A 23,926-nucleotide genomic window follows, 5' to 3' on the forward strand; every position below is an offset into this window, starting at 1 on the left:
ATTCATAGTAATGTTAAATTCTTAAAGTAAAAGTCATCATTTTACTTAAATTTTTAACATTACCATGAAATGACTTAGGTTGTTTGAGAGTGGTTCCAACCTCATTGGATTTCATATGGAGAAATTAGATAGATCTCACTCAAAATCCAACAGACTTATCATTTTTTTAGGATTTCAAGATTGGGGGGATTGCAATGTTTCCATTGGATTTTGTCATATACTAGGGTATGAGATTTATATTTAATCAAGAGCACCAAGCCCTCTATGTACCTTGATGTTAGTGACATTGGTTGTCGAACTCCTCTATCATGACCCTACTAAAAATGTACCCATCACTCAAACAAAATCTTGACTTGACATGCTACATTTTTTCTATCTTATGTTAATTGCTTAGAGGGTGATATTAATGGCAAAGATCCAAGGATAGGCAATGTTTTTGATGATATGTAGCTATTTGTTGTAGCATGATTTTTTTGGATGCTAGAGGCCATCTAGAGCCTATTTGTTGATGTATTTTCGGTTCAGAGATGGATTGCACTCGATGCTATTTTGGTTATGTGCACCCTTACATGCTATATAAATGAGAACTTGTAACTTGTGGACGTGGTTGATGAAGATTATAACTTCTAGATGATTGATGTTATATGGTTTAATCCATGTTTTTATGCTTTTTATATCTAATTCATCATTCTACATGCTTTTGTTGACATATATGCATCAAAATATATAAAAATATATTATATAAAAATTCACTCCCGATCCGGGAGCTTTGAAAATGTCACTCCCCACTCCCGCTCCCTGCTTCCGCTCCTGCTCCCAAGTAATCTTGAGTCTGGCACGACCAAAATAAAGTCAGAATGTCTTTGATGTTTGCATGTTTCTGCACAATAATGTTGAAGTAAATGCCAACATATTAATGATCAAGTATATATAGATGGAGGCAATAGTAAAGTCATTTTGACTTTGTATTATATTATGCTTTTACATTTTATTGACTTCTGTGTGTATTTGTGCCTATCCCAGATTCATAAAGTGGATTAACATGACTAGTATGTAACCCTTTATAAGGAGGCTTTCACTGCTCATTTAATTAATACAATACATAGAACTCTCTCGAATAATCTTGGTTTCCTTTGTGTTCAATTTATATGTTATTGCAATATGGTATCAGAGCTCGATTAGAGCCATGTAGTCTATGAGAGTGTGAAGACCTGCGGACTACTGCCAAAAAGGACAGACCGAGGGATAGCTGGTGTCACACATCAAAGAGCCAAGAAAGGGTTTTGTATCAACTAAAATGAGGAATCAATTCATGGCACCTTCAAAATTAGTTGCCAAGGAGAAAGACAACCACATGTGTGGATGTAATACATGTTGACAAATCTGTATGGATGTACAATGTTAGGAATTGAGCTGCCAAGGAGAAATTAGCCTGCATGTGAGGAATTTTAACATATAGACATGATTAAGTGGTCATATGTGTATGGATTGGTTATACTGGTTAGCTGCCAAAATGAAATCAGCCCACATGTGATCGAGGGGCCATACATATATGGATGGACTGTATAGACCTCAAATTTTATTGTAGAGATGCCACCAGGGAGTTTTTCAGCTTGAAGCTGAACTGTACACCTATCAGGACAGTCAATCAGTGAAATCTCTTAGTTTTCTTGACAAGATGGGTGATTTGGAAGTAACTTGGAGTTGTTCTTGCCTATATTGCTGCCTACATTTGCAGATATGGAAGATAGAAATGCTATGGGATTTTTTCAGCTTGAAGCTGAACTGTACACCTATCAGGACAGTCAATCAGTGAAATCTCTTAGTTTTCTTGACAAGATGGGTGATTTGGAAGTAAATTGGAGTTGTTCTTGCCTATATTGCTGCCTACATTTGCAGATATGTAAGATAGAAATGCTATTTTAGTGCTTTTCTCTAGCATATTCAAGGAGAAATTAACAGCAATATATGTGCTTAGGTGCTTATTTTGGGTAATTTGTCCAAAAAAATGTGTTTCTTTAACAATACGTGGCTGCTACAAGTGTTTAGAGCAAGTATCCAAGTGTTCTTACTCAAAGATTGCAGATTGAGCGAGGGAGGAATAATAATTTCTAGCATTCTACTCTATTTCAGTATATTTTTTTGCATTTTTGACTTTGAAGAATGGCTCCTTAGTCCAACATCGTGTTGAAAGATAACAACAAATTCTCTGGTAAGAACTACAATTTGTGGCATTAACGTATGATGGCCATATTTGATTACAGGTGCTTAGTTGATATCAAGGTTTTAAAATTCAGTTAACTTGCGCTGAAACTTGAGTAGACCCCAACATGTTTTGAGTCGCCCTATTATCACCCCAAGAAACTCTCCTAGGTTGTATATCAGAGATGCTTGAGAACATTACAAACTTAACAAGAATGTTGGAAATAGGTGGATGAATGGAAGGAATGATGCATATTCAAGCCAGATAACCACTTCTACTATGCTTAACCCCAGACATGGGGGAACACCCCCAGACTACAAGGCTTTAGACCACCAATTACTCACAGTTTGAGGAACAGGTGAAGATGGAGAATACTGACCACACCAGCAGATGCACAGGACCCTGTCATTGCCGGCTGCAACCAGTCGAAAGGTCTGTAAATCTATTTCCTAATGCACAGACATGATGATAACTCTCTGGCACCAAGAGAACAGAAACCTGCATACACCTTCAATAATGCATACTAAATTCTAACACAGAGGTGGGATGACAACCCCTCTAATGCTAAACATCAAGAGCACATGAGAAATGCATAACAGGCACAACCTGGAACAAAAAAAAGTGGAAAGTGAGCAATTAACAGCAAAAGAAGCTTGCATTAGCTGAAAATGAAGACCAGACGCTGCAGGTAACATAGTAGTTACAGTCTCCAGAAGTTGAATTTTACATCAAAACAATTTCCATCAACCCTCATTCTATCTTGTTTCTGGGTATATATGGAGGTTGATTACAAAAATATCTGCTATCCTATGCATGGAGGGGTCATAATGGACCACCAACCACAATAACTGTTTGATATGGGTCTCTGATACAATCTGACTGTTTTAATGAACAAAATGACCCTTTCTGGTACTCTGTTGTCCTTCTTGAGCAGCTGGAGTGTGGAATAAAAGACATTCCATGACTGATAAATGCTTGTAACTGCTCGATGCTGTTCTTTCCTTCTTCAGCCATCACTTCTATTGAATGCGGTGGTTGAGGAATAACTGTGCCAGGTACAGGGTAGCTGATCGCCTTCGTTCTTCGGCAGCAGAGAACAAGCTATGGACACTGGCAGCATGGAGGAAGATCCATTGTTGGAGAGCATGGATCAACGACGGAGAGCGCTTTGCAATGGCTATTGGGAGGAAGTGGGAACAACCAATGTGGGCCGTTGGATGAAACAGACGGATGGCTGAGATCTCTTGGCGGGCGGCGTCGGGAGGAAACGTGGACGGGCGAACATGGGCTGTCGGATCGCAGTCGGGCAGATCCGACGGCTATTGGGCGGGGGAGGTGTGCGAACGTTAACAAGCGGGTGAACAATGGTTTCATTGGCGGGCAGTATTTCCCACACTGCCTTTGGAGCTGTGGCGGTTTCTGAATGCGGGGGCGCGATGCAATAAAGTTGCGATGTGTGGTGGGGAAACCGCTTTCCCCGCGGGCTAATGGGTGTGCGGCTCTCGACGGTGGGAGGTGCGAATGCCGTCTGATCGCAGCTGGGTTAGGTCGGACGGTGGGAATTAACGCACATGTTTTCATGACTGATGTGACAAGGACAGCTATGGTAATAGCGCAGGGTTATATGAATATGGTCGTGTGGGTTTAGACTTCGTGCCCAGGGACTTGGGGAAAACTGGGGCTTATGGAGAAATTTGGAGGAAAATGGAGGTAGATTGAGTTATCAGAGTGCAAGCAGAGTGAAGGGGAAAGGGCGGGCCTGTCGCTGCAAAACCTATTTTTATCATAGAAAACCCGATCAGGCATGCATTTGACCTTCAGATGTTGAAATAAATAGCAGAGCTAACACTGGCTCCTTCTGGGGATGAGATCCTCCCTATGAGGTCTCAAGAACCTGCAGATCAATGCCTTCCTGATGAAAACAAATTAGCAAAATTCCTAGTGTTCCATCGGGCATGGAGTCTGACTAAAACCGATAAAACCAAATATTTGCAACCTTTAAGGCCAAAAGACCTTAAATCACATAAATTTTTAGAAAACGCCCATTAATTGGGCTATCAAAAACTGCTTCTCCTCCCATACTTTTCAGTATGAAGGTGTTGTTCCCTTGAATCTGAGACATTATGAAAGGCCCTGTCTAGAAAGCATCAAATTTTCCATGGTTGCCTTTCTTTTCTTTTAATACATCCCATTTCAGAACCAAGTCTCCAACCTGAAAATTATCTGATTTTGTCCCTTTGTCAAAAGCCTGCTTGATCTTCTTCTAATGTGCTGCAACCTTTTCAACCAGCTGTTCTCTAATCTGATGTACTTCTGCTAAATCAGTGATCCTGTTTGCCATGTCTTCTTCCTCGTTCTGCTCTTCTTGAAGGAATTTTGCCACCGGGAGAGTTAACTGAATTGGAAACACAACTTCAGTGCCATATACTAGTCTAAATGGAGAATTCCCTGTGGATTTCTTCATGGTCACTCTGTCAGCCCACAGTGCAGACTTGAGTTTTGAATCCCAATTATTTTTATTGTCCTCTAACAGCTTCTTAATTATCCTTATCAGGGTTTTATTAGAGGATTCTGCCAGACCATTTCCTTGAGGATAATATGAGGTGGAATGAATCAGTTTAATACCCATTGAATCACACATTTCCACCAATTCCTTTGCCCTGAAGGCTGCTGCATTGGCTGTGATTAACTTATGTGGACAACCAAATCTGGTAAAGATATTCTCTGTCAAAAATTTCATGACCACATTATGATCAGCTTTTTTGGTAGGGACTGCTTCAATCCACTTAGTGAAATAATTAGTGGCTACTAATATCCATCTGTGCTAGCCACTGGAATGTGGATTGATTTCTCTAATAAAATCCAAGCCCCACTGCTAAAAAGGTCCTTTTGCATGTATTGGCTTTAGGGGCAGGGATTTCAACTGCTGTTTTCCTTCAAATCTTTGGCACTTGTCACAAGATTTAACAAATGAAAACACATTAGAGAATAAGGAGGGCCAATAGTACCCAGCTCTGAGAATCTTATGGGCAGTGGTTTTCCAATAATGGTCCCCTCCACACATGCTGGAATGAAACTGCTGCATAACTTCTATTGACTATTCTTTGTCTAGACACCTCAAAAGCACTCCAGATCAATGTTGTGAAAAGCGCGAGCGGGATTAAATCGACGCGGGGAACGAATCGGAAAAAATCGGAAAAATCGGGAAAAAAGCGGGAAAAAATCGTTTGGTACAAAAATATTCATTTTTTTCATTTTTTTTCAATTTCTTTAATATCTAAACCATCTACAACATAAAATAAATACATTGACACATAAATATGATAGAAAAACTAATATATAAGATGTTTAATATCATTTCTAGCGCTAAAATCACACATAACATTGAATCATGTCCTGAATAGTAAGTCCTGACTCCTGATTCCCAACTCAGCCTCAAAATATCAACAAAAAATATGATAATGTATCTCATCATGTCATAATGTCATATACAATAAAATGGGGTCTAATCCTATTGATTTCCTCTGCCCCTCTTGCGAGAAAATGCCACAACTTTCCCTTTCCCTCTAGATGTAGATGCTAGTGCCTGTGCTGGTGGAGATGGCAGTGGAGTTTGATGTGCTCTAGAAGCTGAAGAACTAGAAGTAGGAGCTATAGGAGGTAGACCACATCCTCTACTGGTGGCAGGGGTAGCCCGAGCAGGTGGTGTCACCTAGAAACATTACAATCTCCCAAATTCCCAATCCTGAAATCCTGAAAAACTGATAAGTCTGCTGGATTTTAAATGAAATCTAAAATTCTACTTTCTCCATATGAAATTCAATGAGGCTGGAACCACTCTCAAACATCCTGAGTCATTTCATGGTAATGTTAAAAATTTAAGTAAAAGGATGAAAATGAAGATTAAGGAGAATGTCACTTTTACTTAAGAATTTAACATTACCATGAATAGCATATCCATACTAGGGCCTAGACTTGATCATTAAGCTGCACCACTCAAAAATTATTTGTTTCTTTCAAAAAAAATTGCATGAAAAAACCCAAATGACCAAATGAAAAACCAAATTTTTTTTTTTATAAAATCGTGCTGTCTCGGCAACCCTGAGCTTTTTTCGGGAAAAATCGCGCTTTTTTTCGGAAAAAGTGCGCTTTTTTCGGAAAAAAGTGGCAAAAAAAATAGCCGCTTTTTTCGTGTAAAAAGCGCGATTAAATCGGCGCGGGGAAAAAAGCGCGATTTAATCTCGTTTTTCACAACACTGCTCCAGATGGATCCCTCCAGTAGAGCAGATTTTCATTAATGCAATATTTAGCTGCCCTAAGATTTATAGTTCTGGCTTGACTTTGAGTAAGGTCTGAAGGAATTTCTAACTTCAGCAAAAAATTAATTATTGCAGAATACCAATCACAAGAAGCTAGATTCTCGGCTAGTGTCTGATTCTTTTTTGGTTTAGCTGCTTCCCCTTCTTCTGTTTGACCATTTTCTGTAGTTTTGCATAGGAAATCAATATCCAATGATCTGCAATTTTCCTCGGCTAATAATCTGGCAAGACCCTGACCTTTGACCAGCTTGGTGGGCTTCAATTCTATATTAAATTCAATCAACTTTGCAATCCATTTAGCCCTTCTTCCATCAACATCAGGTTGTATTAAGACATCTTTTATTGCAGCAGATGGTACATATGCAATTATCTTGGAATGCAAGATATAAACTCTGAAAGCTTTCAAGGATTTGATAAGGGCATATGCTTGTTTTTCAATAATGTCATACTTCAGCTCAGCATCACTCAAGTTTTTGCTGAAAAATGCCACTGGATACTCTAAGCCTTCTTCATCTGCTTGCAATAGAACTACTGCAATGGTGTCTTTAGAGGCAAATGAAAATATATGGAACTCCTTGCTGTAATCTGGGCTTATTAAAGTGGGAGCCTCCATAATAGCTTTTTTAATGGACTCAAAAGATCCTCTTGCTGCATCAGTCCATCTGACCTCTGATCCTTTCTTCAACATGGAGGTAACATGCTTTACCAGTTCTGCAAAATTTGGTATAAACCTCCTGACAAAATTAATTTTGCCCAGAAAGGACTGAATATCTTTCTTTGATCTCGGGACAGACAAAGTCTGTATTGCTTTTACTCTTTCTGGGTCAATTTGAACACCTGCAGCAGAAACAACATGTCCTAATAGCTTGCCTTCTTCTAAAGCAAATTGTGATTTTTTAGGATTGACTGAAATTCCAAACCTCCTGCACTTTAGAAACACTTTTTTCAAATGCTGCAAATGATTTTGATGGCTGCTGGAGTATACTGTTATGTCATCAAGGTAGATAAGGACAAATTTATCCTTCTCTCCTACAAATGCTATATCCATAGCTCTCTGAAAGGTTGCTCCAGCATTCATCAATCCAAAAGGCATCTTGGCATACATAAAAGTGCCCCAAGGAGTGGTAAATGCAGTCTTCTCTTGGTCATCTGGATGCACAACAATCTGATTAAACCTTGAAAATCCGTCCAAAGAGGACATCACTTTGGCTCCTGAGACCTTCTGTAGTAAATGCTCCATCTTGGGTAGAGGGTAGTTATCTTTCTTGGAGCATTTGTTTAAATTTCTGAAATCAACACGTAGTCGGATTTCTCCACTTTTCTTCCTCACTACCACCAAATTGGCTACCCATTTAGAATAACTGAGAGTGACTATGATTTTGGCAGCGAGTAACTTTTTAATTTCTTTTTCAATCAGAGGAAGAAGCATCGGATTTATTGGTCTCAGCTTCTGTTTGAAAGGAATAGTGTCTTTCTCTAGAGGGATTTTATGCTGAATAATCTTTTTATCATAGGTTTTCAGGTCACTATACTCCTAGGCAAACACATCAGCAAATTGCTTCATTAAATTGCAATATTTAGAACTTTGGTCAGCAGACAGATGGGTGGACAAATTTATGTATCTAGGCTGACCTGGACTCGCTATATCATGTTACAGACTGTAGATTTGTCTTCTTTTTGGGCAGCCTTGTAAGGCACATCATTATGGTCAAACAGTCTTTCTAGAGGAATTAAACCCTTAGGAATATGATTGCTGGGAAGCTGGACAATGCTATCTTTACCAATTTTATTTCTAAGCTGAACTTGGGGGCTCTCTTCCAAGGCTTCATTATCTTGGTCAATTTTCATTTTAGAAAACTCATCAATGACTTGTAGAAACCTATTTATCTCATCATCATCATCAAAACTTTTCAATGCTAGACATTATCAGGCAAGGATGGTCTATATTTCATTTATACTTCATACACCAGTCTGGGAGGCATTGGAGGGATAAATAGACTAGTAGACACAACAAGGGAATCAACAAGCTGATTTTTGGCTCTAGGGATATATGAAATACAGAAATAATCAAAAGAATCTTTGAGTGTCCATACCTCATCTCTGTATGCTTTCAGCCTTGGGTGCTTTGCTTGAAATGTTTTATTTACTCGCTGAATGATCAGATCAGCATCTCCAAACACCTTTATGTTCTTGATTCCTCTATCTTTTGCTGCATTAAGGCCCAATAGCAACGCCTCATACTTTGCTATATTGTTTGTGACTTGAAAAGCCAGATTAAAAGACAACTGTGTACTTTTTTGTTGTGGAGATATCAACACCACCCCTGCTCCTGCAGTCTCCCTGGAACATGCTCCATCAAAGAACATCTCCCAAACTTGACTTCCTTTCTCTTCCATGGCCTGATTTGTTGGTTTCCTGAGCTGCATTGAGGCCTTCTGGGATTCTTCCATTTGGAGGATACATGCTCCAAAATTATTGTCCACAACATAAATAGGATGATTGGTAGGATTCTTCTCATCACTGATGATGTATGCCAACTGTGCTTCTCTGTACAATCTCCTGCTTTCTCCTCCAAAAATTGGGACAGTGGCATAAGATAGATCATTCTGTAATGTCCCACCTAGTCTCTTAATCCATCCTCTGGACAACAACATGCCAAACTTAGGAGGGACATCTGCTACCACAATATCCATCATCATACTCTTCATGGGCAGCTGAGTTAAGGTAATGGCCAGGTCTTTGATTAATCCTAGGGATTTCACTTTCCTTGAATCAAAAGAGAATAAATCATGATAGGGTTTGGGGATATCAAGGCCTAACTCTTCCATGACAGCTTTAGGCATCAAATTGTGGCTGGCCCCTGTATCTAGCAGGCAGTTGTGGAGGATTTTGTCATGAATGGTCAAGGAGACATAAAATGATGGAGAATTATTATCAGCAGGTTCAATCATGGGGCTAAGCACAACAACAGGCTTATCATCTTGCAAATTGACAGAGTCAGTGGAGGTTTGTGTGGTTTCCAGCTCAAGAGCTTCAAGGATAGGCTTTCTAAATACTTCACTCTTCACCAACTCTATCAGGGGCACAAATATTTTCAATTTCTGAACTTCTGACTCAAAGCTGAAAGAGGAAGGCAACTTATCAGAACCTCTTACCTCTTGAACTGGAGCTTTGAGGATGACTGGGTCAGCTGCTGGCCTTCTCTGTCTGATATTCTGTGACTCTGTTTGGACAGCAGCTCTTTGGGTAGTATTCTCCTTGACATTTTTTGCATTTGATCTCAGATTATATCTTTGCTGTTCACCAGTCTGCAAAACAGCTTCTCTGTCCCATTCTTGGCTGTCTTGTTCTTGCAGTAATGATTCTTCATACGCAACCAATGTCAAAAACGCAACACTGCCTTTATCTTCCATGCAGTGAATTTCATCCTCATCTTCAAACTGTTCCTCCTCCATGACTACATTTTGGAAAGGAGCTTTAACTTTCTATTCTTCTTTTGATTCTTCACCCCTCTGAATTATTTGTAACTGCTCATTTGCTCTTCTGAATGGATTTGGATTTCTTGGAGCAAATGTGTTCTGCTGCCTTGTCTTTCTTGAATTCTGCTCAACCTTCAGCTTAGATATTTCAGCAGCCAATGACTCTATCATCTTAGTCATTTTATCTAATTTAGGTTCTGAAGATGATGCAGAGGAAGTAGAAGCCTGACCTCTTTGCCTCCTTCTGTCAACTTGACTTTTGAGCTTTTCTGCAGCCATGATATTAGACTCTACTTCTAGGGCTGCATCCTGCATGTCTACCAAAGTAGCACATCTCCTTTCTCTCAACAATAGGCAGAAATCAGAGTCAAAAGCATTGGCATAAGTGAGTTTGGCAGAGGTGGGGGTAGGCTTTACCTCAGCTGGTATCTTACTATACATACGATTGAATCTTTTATTAAAATCAGGCAATGATTCCCCATTTTCCCTCTTCAGGTTACCAAACTCAGTATGGTAATACAACAAGTCTTTTTTAGCTCCCCTGTGCTTCAAAAATGCATCATCTAAGGCTTCAATATCTGTTATGGATCTCTGGGGTAATTCTCTGAACTACTTCCTAGCCTCACCATCAAGGCTCTGTACAAAAACTTTCATCCACACATCATTTTCACTTATATCTAAGTTATCAACATAACTATAAAAAGCTTCAAGGTGTTCTTCTGCTGTTACTCCCTCTGTGCCAGTGAACTTGGGCATATATTTCTGATATTCTCCATCAGGCATGGGATTCAAAGGAACAAGCAAGACCAAAGGTCCATATCTAGCAGCTACAATTCTTTCTATCTTCGTGGGTGCTTGCTGGCCTGCCATGACTGGGGTATGTGGAAGAACACTGGCAGATTGAGCAGTATGAAACAATGAAATGGATGACAGAGACAAAGGGATGTTCTGGACTGTATGGGAAACTTTCTTTGGACTGAGATTCAAAGGGGAACTAGATTGATAAGGAGCTCTATTAATCTCTACAGGTGTTTGTTCACTAGCAGCACTAGGCTCTAAGTCTTCAAATTGTGTATTTTCAACTAAAAACTCCTCATGCAGAGACAAATAAGATTTCTTGGGCTTACCTGATCCTGATGCTCCTTTCTGTGATGTTTTCTTCGACTTGACAATCTTCTCAGGGTCAGGTATTGATTCAGCTGGTGATTTCTGAGGATTCTCTGGTAAGATCTACAATTTGTGGCATTAACGTATGATGGCCATATCCGATTATAGGTGCTTGGTTGATATCAAGGTTTTAAAATTCAGTTAACTTGCGCTCAAACTTGAGTAGACCCCAACATGTTTTGAGTCGACCATCTAAATGCTGCGACAATTGGTTTGGTATCAAATTAACTGAGTCATACATCGACTAAGTGAGTTTAGTACCAAACTGGGATGACTCGGTCAAGTCCATACATACTTGGTCGCGTTGTACCCAACATTTTTGCAATGCATATTTTGAATTTAAACTTAATTTTAAGAAAAAAAAATACACCTAATACCTAATTTCACTTATCTTAAACTTATGTTCCACCAAGACTCTGGGATGGGGGGATGCGAGAGTCTATGTTGTTGGTCATCAAAGTCATGTATGTCAGAAACTTCTGCAGAGGTTTGTTCTTCCTAAAAGTGGTCCTGGGAGGCTCGAGATGCTCTTGAGCATCCCGCAAACCTTGCTCTGTCACCCAGGCCTCGTTATTGATGTCGAAGGAGCTAACCGCTCCTCTTGCCCTAAAGGCTGGCTATCTTTACTACTGGAAGTCTCTGCTCTCGGCTCCTCCGACTCCTCCTTTGGTTCCCTTCTAAGGCTCCTCTACAACTGTTGGTAGGTCCTAAGATTTCATAGATGCCAAGTTCTCCTCGAACTTGACATCTCGGCTCAACATTGTCTTCCTCTGAGTTGTCATGAAGACTCTATAAGCCTTCAAATCCTCATTGTATCCCATGACGATGGCCCCTCTCGGCTGTAACTTTGTCCTCTTTTCCAGAAGTATGTGGAGGTAGACTAGACAACCAAACATCCTGAGATGTCCTATCTTAGGCTTATTTCCCGTGAATGCTTAGTCCGGTCGCCGGTGTCTTATCCTCTAAAATTTGTTGTGGGCTCTTGTTCTGCAAATACACAACTATGTTACATGCCTTGGCCCACAAAAACATCAACAAACTATGATCATGGATTATGGCCTTCATTGCACTCAATATAGACCAATTATTCCTCTTTGCAACTCCATTTTGCCATGGGTTTGTAGGCCATTGCCTTCCTCTTGATCCCTGCATCCTTGCAGAAATCAATGAACTCATTAGAGGTGTATTCACCCCCATTATCTATCCTTCCTGTCATGTTCTCCTCCTGATTTTTGACAGCTTTAAATGACTGAAGACCTCACCCTTGGTCTTCATGAAGTAGATCTAGGTCTTCTTGGAGAAGTCATCAATGAAGGTCACATAGTAAGATGCACCCTTTACTGAAGATATTGACATAGGCCCTGCTAAATCAGAATGGATCAGATCCAAAATGCCTTTGGATTGAGTCTCGCTACTAGGGAAAGATGCCTTGACATTCTTGCCAAGTGCACACCCTTTGCACACCCCCTGCTGCTGAAGTCTGGAAGCCCAATGACCATCCGTCTCAGTAATGGTAGAGCTTTGTGATGGAGATGTCCCATCCTCTTGTGCCAAAGCTCGCACATGCTCTCACTGGTGTGCACTAGTGCCTGAGCAGGCTGACCCTGAAGTCTATATAGGTTCCCCTCTCTGACTCCAATCCTCACTGCAATCTCTGGATTGGCTCCCTCTGGGCAGATGAACACTTTCCCCTTCGGGAGTTAACATCATAACCTTTGTCCTCCATGAATGAGATGGACAAGAGGTTCTTCTTTAGGCCATGTATATAGAGAGTACCTCTTGTGCATCAAAGTACCCTCTTGAGTCTTGACTCTAGCTAGAACTCAATTGCCCCCTATCCCCTCACTGCATACTTGGCATTATCGCCAACCTCAATATGGATCCCTAAGTCGTCCTCTGCAAACCTACTGAATAACTCTCTAGCCTCTATCATGTGGCAAGATGTGCCATTGTGCAAGTACCAGGCTCGTCTAGCAATGGTGTTGGTAGAAAGGTAAGACACGAGTGAAAAGTCAATCTCTATCGTGGAAGCAATCTCGCTCAACTATGTCTCTGCTGTCACTGCAACTTTTTGCAACTTTCCCTTGCCCTTCTTACTTGGTGGACACTGAGAAGAAAAATGACCATTCTTATGGTAAACATAACATTTGATCTTTGTTCATATCTCTCTTCTACCCGAATTGTTGTCCCTTTCCCTGAATGTCACCCTCCTTTGTGGAAACTTTCCCTTTGATCGTCTTCATCTTGTTGACCAGGGCCAAGTTTTCATTTGCTGCTCATCCTCCTTGCTTGCTAATCCCGGACTCTTTACGAGTCTCCTCTTGGATGTAATCACCCTAAAGTATCCCCCATTTGCGAAGATGTTCTTGGGCACATATTTCCACGATGAATGAATTCCAAGCCTTGGTGAACCCATTTAGAGCAGCATTTACTAGCTCTGCTTCTAATATAGCTTCTCCAATAGTTGCAAGCTGGTCACAGATCTGGGTGATCCATAGTTGGTCACATTATTGAAGGGGTTCATTTTGCACTCTTTGAGCTTATTTTTTAGTCATTTTTTGACTCATGTTATTACTTTGAAAAAGCAATACTAGGTTATCAAACATCTCCTTAGATCTGGTCTTTTCTATAACATGCAGAATCAAATAATCAGTAATAGCTTCAAGGATCACCCTTTCTGCCTTTATGTCCTTATCCCACAACGCCTATAGTGCAAGGTCTACTATCGATGGTGTCTGCGTGCTCCTTGAGGTCTGCGTTGTAGTTGGAGGAGGGTTGGACATGATTTCCTACAAGTTTTGCTCCTTCAGGATCATTGAGATTCTTTCCTTCTAGGGCAAGAAGTTCGAAGTACCCTCTTGTGCATCAAAGGACCCTATTGTCTTAAGCTAGAACTGAATTGCCCCTTATCGCCTCATTGCATACTGTGCATCATCACCAAGCTCAATGTGGATCCATAAGTCGTCCTCTGCAAAACTACCAAATAACTCTCTAACCTCTGTCATGTGGTGGGAGGCACCACTATCCTAGTACGAAGCGCTTCTAGCAATGGTGCTGGTAGAAAGGCAGGACACGAGTGTAAAGTCACTCTCTAACTTGGAAGCGAGCTCGCTCAAGTGTGTCTCTGCAATTGTCTGCGACTTCCTCGTGAAAATTCCTAGACTCGAAGGAACCCCTACTGCAACAAATCTGAATCTACTGCACCTACCTGATTTTTAAACTACATTCATCAAGTTATTCTTCTGAATACTGAAGCAAATTGCTTTTGCAAGCTACACTAATTAAATATTTGATCTCTTGAAACAAAAAACAGAGCAAAGAACAAGATACATAGAATACACTTATTTTTGGACACAATAGTCCCCGGAAGAAACCCAATGCGGGAAAACTGGTGCAGCAACTCTGAGGGTTTTATTATTATGCAAGAGAAATATCTGAATGCAAATCTGGGATGCTCATCTAGCAATCCTTTATAGAGAAAATACTGGCAGAAAATCTGAGTGAGTTTTACCTCACTTCACTTGACAAAATTCCTGCTGATTCGGCACAAGATTGGCTAATCCCGGCTATTTCTGCATCACCTCTTCTGCCCTCTGCATCAACTTTCCTGGTTGTTCGACAGTTCCCAACAGTTCCGGTTGTTCTTGGTAGTTCCGACTTCTGCCCTCTCCGTCAGCGTTCCCGCGTGTTCCGATAGTTCCCGACAGTTCCAGTTGTTCCCGATAGTTCCAACTTCTGCCTCTCTGCGTCAGCTTTCTTGACTGTTCCGGTAGTTCTCGGCAATTGCAACTGTTCCTGGCAGTTTCGACTTTTGTGCGATAGACAACATTTCTGCTTTGTCGACTCTCTCCGCTTCTGTGTCTGTATTCTCTGGAAAGTCGTTCTCCCGAATTCTCACTGCCCCTCTGCTGCAAAATGATCAGTTAATTCGAAATCCTTAGCAAACCTTACCCTAGGAATCAAATTCTTTATCAATTCGTTCTCTACTTGTGTGTTTCCAAATGAACCCCAAGCCTCCATTTTATACTTTTCCTGTTGAGTCTTCAACGATTGAGATTAAGTCTCTAATCAACGACTAAGATTAAAACATGACTTGATCCACCTTCTAGATCATTCTCACCCATATTTTGATTAATACTCATTAATATTCTAATTTCCCTAAGTTTAGACTTAGGAACTCCATTAAAAATATTAATTATTTTAATAAAATACAATCCGGGTGCAATTTCACCAAACAGTTTTTGGGTTCTTTAGAACTTATGTGCCTTAGCCACTCCACCAATTTTCAAGGCTAGAGCACTTCTGATGCTACCAAAAACTAACATTCTCCTTGCCCTTCTTCCTTTGTGGAAACTAAGAAGCAAAATGGCCATTCTTATGGTAGATATAACATTTGACCTTGTTCATATCTCTCTTCTGCTCAGATTGTCGTCCCTTTGCTTGTCTATCACCCTTCTTGATGGAAACTTTCCGTTTGGTCTTCTTTGTCTTGCTAATCAGGGCCAAGTTTTCATCTGTTGCTCCTCCTCCCTGCTTGCTCGTCTTGGACTCTTTACAAGTCTCCTTTTAGATGTGGTCATGCCAAAGTCTCTCCCAATTGGGAAGATGTTCTTGGGCACATATTCCCATGATGAATGGTTCCCAAGCCTCGGTGAACCCATTTAGAGCAACATTTATTAGCTTTGCATCCAATACAACTTCTCCAATAGCTGCAAGCTGGTCACAAATCTGTGTGATCCTCATAAGGTAGTTAGTCATGTTGTCAGAGGGGTTTATTCTGCACTCATTGAGCTTATTTTTGAGAATCATTTTCTAACTCATGTTATCACTTTGAAAAGGAAATACTAGGGCATCAAACATCTCATTAGATCCAGTATTTTCTACAACATGTAGAATCAGATGATGCTTAATAGCTTCAAGGATCACCCTTTGGTGTTTGTGTGCTCCTTGAAGTTTGCGATGGAGTTGGATGAGGGTTGGACATGACTTCCCACAAGTCTTGCTCCTTCAAGATCATTGAGATTCTTGTCTTCCATGGCAAGAAATTCAAAACCCCATCAAGTCGATCCTCAATTTTCACACTTGTTATCAACATGGTTGTCCTGAGATCTGTCTCTCAAGCTTGCTAAAGTAACCTGGAAAACAATAGATCTACTTTTCTGTCAGAGCAATTGCTCTGATACCATGTTAAAATATTCTAAAACCATCTAAGCAAACAAATCAGATTTAGTTACTTGCTCAAATTGTAAACTTTTGCATGCAGCAGAAAATGAGAAAAGAAATCACACACATTGCATAAGTATTTCTGCCCTTCTAGATTAGTTTTGAGAAATTAATCAAACGAACAAAAAACTTGAAAATTACTTTATGCATGGAAATCGAGGTAGCTTTCCCTGCAATCTGTACGATGGTATGGACATTGTATAGACGGATGTACAACATGTTGTGCTGGGCTGTATGGCTACTCTTTTCCTTGTTGCTGTTTGGATGCCTATGGTTGTTGAAAATTGGCTTCCTTCTCCCTGCTGAACTACTATTGAAATCCTCGCTAATGGTTGAAAATCAAATCTCTGATTTTCTCCTTCACTCATGTGACTTGTGAAATACATGCTCTGTGTGTCTTTGTCCTTTGGCCTCTTTTTTTTTTATAATTTTGACATGAGCCAAAAACCTAATATTCAGTAGTTGAGATCAAACCATCAGATCAATGGCTCTCTTTTAATTAAATTATTAAGTGACTCACTTTAGTCACTTTGATAAAAAATGTTCACTTTATTAATTAATCAATAAAGTGAACTTCTAAAAAAGCATAGGATACTTTTAATGATGATTTCCATTAGTAGACACCCTGATGGAAATACTTGTCTGAGCTACAAACACTAGCACTAGTGGGCCTATTGTAGAGTGACAACATGAACAATAAGATGATCTTGAGGAACAAGTTCAAGTCCATCTAGATGTTAAGGTCCGATAACATTACCAATTAATTTGTGTGGATTGTCTGGACACATGATCAACTTGCAACTGTTGGGGAGAAAGTGGACGATGTAAAGCTTGTAAATGTGGCATTGAATGGTTTTCCAAAGTCATGAAACCATTTGTCAAGGGAATCTATGCTTAGGGGAACTCCCTAATTGTATCCAAGAAGAGATTCGGGAGGAGTCTAAGGACAACCTGTGAGGATATGAAGAAGAGAAGTTGGCCTTAGTCAGTATGGCTAATAAGGACAAAGGGAAGGGTTCCAAGGGTAATAGTGAGGGGGTGACCTCTCAAGCAAAGAAGAATAAGGACTGGAGTAAGCTCAAGTGCTTCGTTTTCAATAGGAATGGGCACTATGCATCCCATTGTCTAGAGAGTAAAATGGGGAAGGAGAAGTTGCAACAAACAATGACATGAACAAAGGTTTAGCTTGATGAGTTTGCAATGAAGTTCGAGGACTTCTCATTTGTCTCTTGCTTATCTACCAACACCATAAGTAGGAGTGCTTCATACTTGAATAATGGTGCATCACACCATATGACAAAAGCACAGGAGTTATTTAGCAGTCTAATAGTGAAAGGCTTAGATTCACATTTGGAGCTTGGTAATGACTCCAGGTATGTACTGATGGGTGTTGGAACCATTAAGTTTGAGTTAGACTTAGGAGGGATGTTTGAAGCGAAGGACGTGCTGTTTGTATGAAGACTCAAGAACTTGCTCTTAGTATTAGTGATTGAGGACAAAGGATATGTGGTCATGTTTAAGAATGGGTAGGTGATTATTCGTCCAGAAGAGTCTAGTCCAAACATAGTAGTGGCCATTGGGTTAGAGGGAACAACTTATACAAGATGATGGGTGTTGCCTCAAAATCTAGTAGGACTTGTGAGAGGCCTCACAAGGCAAGGGATAGACCTTGTTGCAACAATGAGGGAGATTGCCACTGCCATCTCAGAAATCTTCCTCTCGCACTTAAGTGGAATTGCACCACAAGGGAGGCTTCCCAGTGATCACCTAAAAGTTATTCTATGTTATGTAGCTCAAGGTGATGTAAATGTAGACTAGGTAAAGATACTCTTTAATGGATAAAGGCACAATTTTTTTTGTATAGGAGCAACATATCATATACCAAGCCCTAAAAGAGGCAAGGGTGACCTAGGGTTTCAAGATATAGATTAATAAAGGAATATCTAGGTGAATAAGCACCAATGAAGGGGTTTGCAAATGATGTAATCAAACTAAGCCATAGCTAGGGTTAGGGTTTTTGTAGGGCACTAATTACTTAGGGAGGATGATGTCAACCCTTCTCGGACATATTTAACCAAGCAAAATGCTATATTTTGACTGAAAAGGATCAATAAGATAAAATCTAGGTTTATTGTGCTCTAAACTTAAAGTCTGTCCAAGAAAGCCCTAATTGAACTAGGCCTTACAAAATAACCCTAGAGTTTTGCCTTGAAGGACTTAGAAAATAAGAAAAAGAGAAAGTCTTGAAGTTTTTGTAATTTTTGTCCAACACAAGGATTCCCTAGTTTTCCCTTAACAAAACCATAGCTATCTTTTTTGTGAGGGAAGAAATTAAATAGGGAAAGCTCTCTAGGAGGCCCCTTATGTTTTTCAAGGAAGATAAATTTAACATGTAATAATTAACCAATTCCTTCCATAAATAATATGCAATTAGACATGGAACAAGAAAAAACCCTAGCATTAATTAATCACATGAAAATCAATAAAAGTTTGCAATTAAAAATACAATTCTTCCATGAAATAGCCTTCTTTCAATCCCAAAAAGACATCTCCAAGACAAAAAATCAATCTCCAATAGCAATAGCTCCAAAAAGATCACATCTCCCCAAGTGGCGAGTTACATAAGGCTAAGTCAAGTTCTTAAAGGAGGCCAAAATACACGAGTGATGATGAGAAATGAGAATGCAGTGATCCTATATTTATTTGAGGTCAATCATTCTCATTAATCTACCTAGAAGCCTTATGTCAAGTTCAATTTTGAGTGTACATAAAGAAAATGGGTTACAAGCCAATCCAATAGCTCAATACAATAAAATAAGCCCACTAAAAGCCCACATGTGTGGGTCAAAACTCCTCTCAAGTATGATGCCATTCCCATTTTGGGCTAATAAAGCTCCAAAAATGCATGGAGTGGGAAAGATGCATCTCCAACCATCATATTCAACTAAGTGATTAGGGTAATCCCTCAATTCAAACCTCAAAATGTCTCCAGATGTCGAGAGCCAACTTTGAGTGTCCTGTGTCATCTCCACTGGGGCCATCAAGGCAACATGGTGCAATCTCTCTCAAGCGTTGGGGCTCCATGGGGCAGTACAATCCCCCCAAATCATCTTGGGGATGATCATCATCATTTGGACTCTGGATCAAGCCATGCCCATCAAACAATGTTAAGGCTAGCTTGGGGGCACACTGGGTCCGCTGGGTACATCATCAAGAATCTCCCACATGAAGCAAAGTGAGCTCAACATTTCAGCATCTGAGGGTGCTTTGAGGTGTTAGTCAGCTGCTGGAATCGTCAAAGTGCCCAATGCTTCGGTTTGGAGGGGCAACACTGCTTTTGCAAGGTCATCATTGCTCTCTAGATGTGTGCCACTGCTTGGACATCATCTGGAGTGAAGGCACGAAATGTGTGTCCTTGAGGCCTTCACTGATTTGTGAAGGACCACCTGGAAAAACCACCTCAAACTCAAGTGAAGGTAACCATTCATTAGAGACAATGATTATAGATGCGTCATAGCAGACCATGCTTAGTTGTTAAGGGCATAATAAGACTTCAAACTGAGATCACCTAGAAATATCTAATTAGACCAAGTCTCGTAAAAGTGTTCTCTACCTTGTTAGGGGTGGCTAGATGGTCAACCCTATTAGGTGCTTGAAACCCTTGAAGGGGGTGACATGCGCAAGGTCAACTCTTTAATCATTAGGTGTTTATGATAGTAGTGGAAACAAAAGGAAAAGGTTTCGTTGCTTGGTGCCATGGACATGGGACTCGCTGATAGAGGTCCATAATCTTGAGTGTGTAAATGTATGGAGGTAGAAATCATGGAGGCATGAGTTACACCTTTCCTCAGCCTGCTTTTTCCACCCCTCTAGTGCACCTTTTACTTCTTTTTGTTAATGCTTTAATAAGGAGCACAACATAAGTGTCCAAGCTTGCTTTTAATGACATAGCATATATTTATGCCTTGAGAATGAGTTAGTTTCTCACTCATTAGGGTTGGGACATGCAAGGGTTACATTATTATGTGATGAAGTATCTAGTGATCAGGGACGGGTGATGGTTGATGAGGGGGGTAGAGACCATGCCAAACTTTTTCCCACGCGCTAATTATTGTCTCAACCATCTTTTGTATTTTGACTTTTCTTTTTCTATTATTGTGGCCATCTCATGCTTTTACCTTTCTTTTAGTTGCATCAACCTCTAGGGAAAGTTTTTCATTCCTGACTCAAGGATGCAGATATGAGGGTGCCAAATCCCAATGAACCAATGACAACAAACCTGAAGCATGGATGTGAAATCAAGGGAGTAGTGAAGAGTGGTAAGTATGGAATGGTTATGGACACACTACAATCCAAGTTTCTTAAGTAGTGCCCCTCATGTAACACTAAGGCCTTAGAGTCCCACCGGACTAGGGTAAAAGACTACCCCTTGGTAAGATGAGAGAACAATTTTACAATCAAGATTGCTCAATCACCCAAATCACTCTTTTATCCATGTTAGAATGCTCGAAGCATTAAGTAAAAGTGCTTGATTACAAAATGGTTAAAGTACTTGTCGAGTGACGACCGACCTTCCTTCAATAGGAATATCAGATGGTGAGAGGTGTATGAGCAATGCAAATGGCAGAGGAATGTGGCATATCATCATAACTAAGTAATGTGTAGGGCTGCTGGCTGGCTGGCCAAGATAGGAGAAGAATTTTTTGCTATGGAGTTACCCAGTTTTGGTGGGTAACAATCTATTGGAACATGACAATGACAACCTATTTGAGGTATGGCATAGGAGGATGGGACTCTTGCATTACAGGGCGTTGCCGATCCTAAGGGAGATTGTCACTAGTCTCCCAAATTTCTGCATTCAGGAACAAGGCATTTGCAAAGGGTGTGAACTTGTAAAGATTGCCACGATTGCTTTTCCTAGTAGCAAGAGTAGGTGCAAGTGAATATTGAATCTCGTTCACTTAGATCTGTGTGGGCCAATGTCAGTGGCATTAGTGCAAGCAACCGAATACTATGTCACGTTTATTGATTATTGTTGCAGGAAAACTTGGATTTTTTCATGAAGACCAAGGATGAGTTCTTTAGTTGGTTCCAAGATTTCAAGGCTCGGGTGGAGAACGAAACAAGCAAGAAGATCAAGGTCTTGAAGTTAGATAATGGGGGAGAGTACACCTCCAATGACTAGAAGTATTCTTGCAAGGAGGTAGGGATTAAGAGGGAAATGACAGTGTCGTACAACTCTCAGCAAAATGGGGGTGTGGAGAGAAACTATCAGTCCATCATCAATTTTCCAAGGCTATGCTATAGTACTAGGAGTTTCCTGTGTTTCTTTCGGAAGAGGCATAACACTACAATAATGTGTAGAGTACGAGTCCTCAGAAGATGTTGGGGGTCAAGGCTCCTGAGGAGGCATTCACAGGGGTGAAAGCCAAAGATAGGACACTTGAGGATCTTTGGTTGTCCAATTTACATGCATGTTCCTATGGGGAAGTGGATGATGTTGGAGCCTTCAGGATAGAAGGGGATATTTTTAGAGTATAGTGAGGCTTCAAAAGCATATAGGATCTTCATACTAGCACGGAGGAAGAAAATTGTGAGCAGGGATGTTTAGTTTGAGGAGAACTTGGCATCTAGGAAGTTTCGTTAGTTGCCACTAGTAGTGACAAAGGACAAGGAGTTGGAGGCTTTGAAGGTAGAGAAGCACGCAAAAGGCTTCTAGTTTAGGGAGTCAATGTTTAGGTGGGGAAATGTGAGTAACTCCTCCTAGTTCTTTTTGGAGATCCATATGGTTTGAGCTGACATTGAGGGATGTTCAGGAGCATGTAGAGGTTCCTAGGAGAACATTCAGGGAGTGTAGGCCTTCGAAGAAGTTTCCAAACTATATGGCATCGATGAGTAGCGTCATTGAAGAGGTAGCAGGCCAGGATGTTTTGAGGAAAGCCATGATGAAAGATGATGCATGGGACATTGTGCTAGGATTGGAGGGACAACCAATTCCACTTGGCTCTGCAGGAAGTACCTTCCTTGCTAAGAGGGACTCTTAATGAGAGTAGCTCTGGCAGGTACTTAACTCACTTATGAAATGCAAAGGTTATTTGCATTAGTAAATTACATGAATTTCAATTGTTGATCTCAACTGATGTTGAGATCTAATCTCAACTGTCAATTACTTTGGAGATCAGGGTCGTGGATTCAGTGAATAACTCAAACTCATCAAGGGAAGGCTAGACTAAGGGAGGAGACACACATCTTGGGCACAAGACATAGTGAGAGTGTGATCTTAGTGGTTGGATGGAGGACTTTCATCAAAGTGTGCAGGGTTCGAGGAAGAGTGCAAGGGGCAGGAAGGGAAGGATTCAGATCAGCCATTAGATCGAAGGACAGATCAAGGGTTTGATTAATTGAATCAATTCTAAGTTGTTGTATTGGTATTTTTCCCTAGAGGGCCATTATCCCTGTCCCAGGAAGGGAGCTCTTATATGCTGTAGACTTAATTAATGAAACAATATATTCTGAAGGGAAGAAATTATATGTGCATGTGATTGAGATTTATGTTTTTAGTTTGCTTCTATTGTTATATTTTGTCTATATGTTAAAATCTCAGCCATGTTTTTTATTCAGTAGATCTGATATGCTAGTAAGTAATTAATCACTGATCAGGTTGCTAGGGTTAGAAATTAACAGGGTGTCTAGAGAATTCTAATTTTTTTCAATGATTGTAAAAATCAGTAAATCAATTTTGTAGAATGATTAGATGCATTCATTAGTCATTAATTAAATGTGTTTCTATCCAAGGGTCCCATGTCCTTCATGGATGCTTGAACAGACCCATAAGGCCAACCAATCGCAAACACCTTTGCTGTTTTCGCCAAAACGGCCTAGAAACGCTGCTGGCCTTACCATGTGACCTTTTCAAATTGGGAAATGTCATACAGTACGACCAGGCCCCAGGGGTGTTTCCAGGCCTTTTCGTACTGGTTTCCATGTGTTTCAGGACTGGTACACAGCTTGGGTGGGTGTTTTCTACAACTTAGCTATCACACTGAAAACTATATTGGCATGCCCCTTAAAACCCTGGATTACGCTCTTTGGATGGGGGAAGTTGAAGAGGCTATGATTGTCCTCTAGGAAAATCTCCTTGGATGCTCTAAATTATTGATCCCAATTGGATATAAATGAATTTACACCATAGTCATAGTAAGCCCATTAGAATGAATCTAATGTATTTACAAAGGCAGCCTGAAAAATGTTGATGATATACATTATGATTAAACTCAGCCTGCATAGTGCCTGGGGAATTGTGTGCTCATAGAGAAAGTGGTAATAATTTAGAATAATTGGGCTGATGCATAAGCCTAGAATATCATTGGTAGAGCAGAAAATTGTGTATGTCTCTCAAAGCAAAATTTTTGAAGCATTCTCATCATTGAAAATGACCTGATCTAAACTGTGTCACTTATCTCTATAGAGTGGAGATCTTTAAAGTTGTTCTCAAATATGACATCATTATACCTAGTCCACGGCCTTACAAAACT

At 40.3% G+C, this 23,926-nt stretch overlaps 1 protein-coding gene across 1 annotated transcript in view; it reads left to right on the plus strand.

Moving 5' to 3' along the window:
• LOC149228537 (serine/threonine-protein kinase STY46-like) overlaps nucleotides 1–23,926 on the plus strand; it is a 452,429-nt gene that overhangs the window by 318,553 nt on the left and 109,950 nt on the right. The gene's annotated exons all lie outside the window — the stretch shown is intronic.

Source organism: Pinus tabuliformis, chromosome J (genome assembly GCF_031772625.1).
Source record: "Pinus tabuliformis cultivar Carrire ecotype Pingquan chromosome J, CPIR1, whole genome shotgun sequence".
NCBI lineage: Eukaryota > Viridiplantae > Streptophyta > Pinopsida > Pinales > Pinaceae > Pinus > Pinus tabuliformis.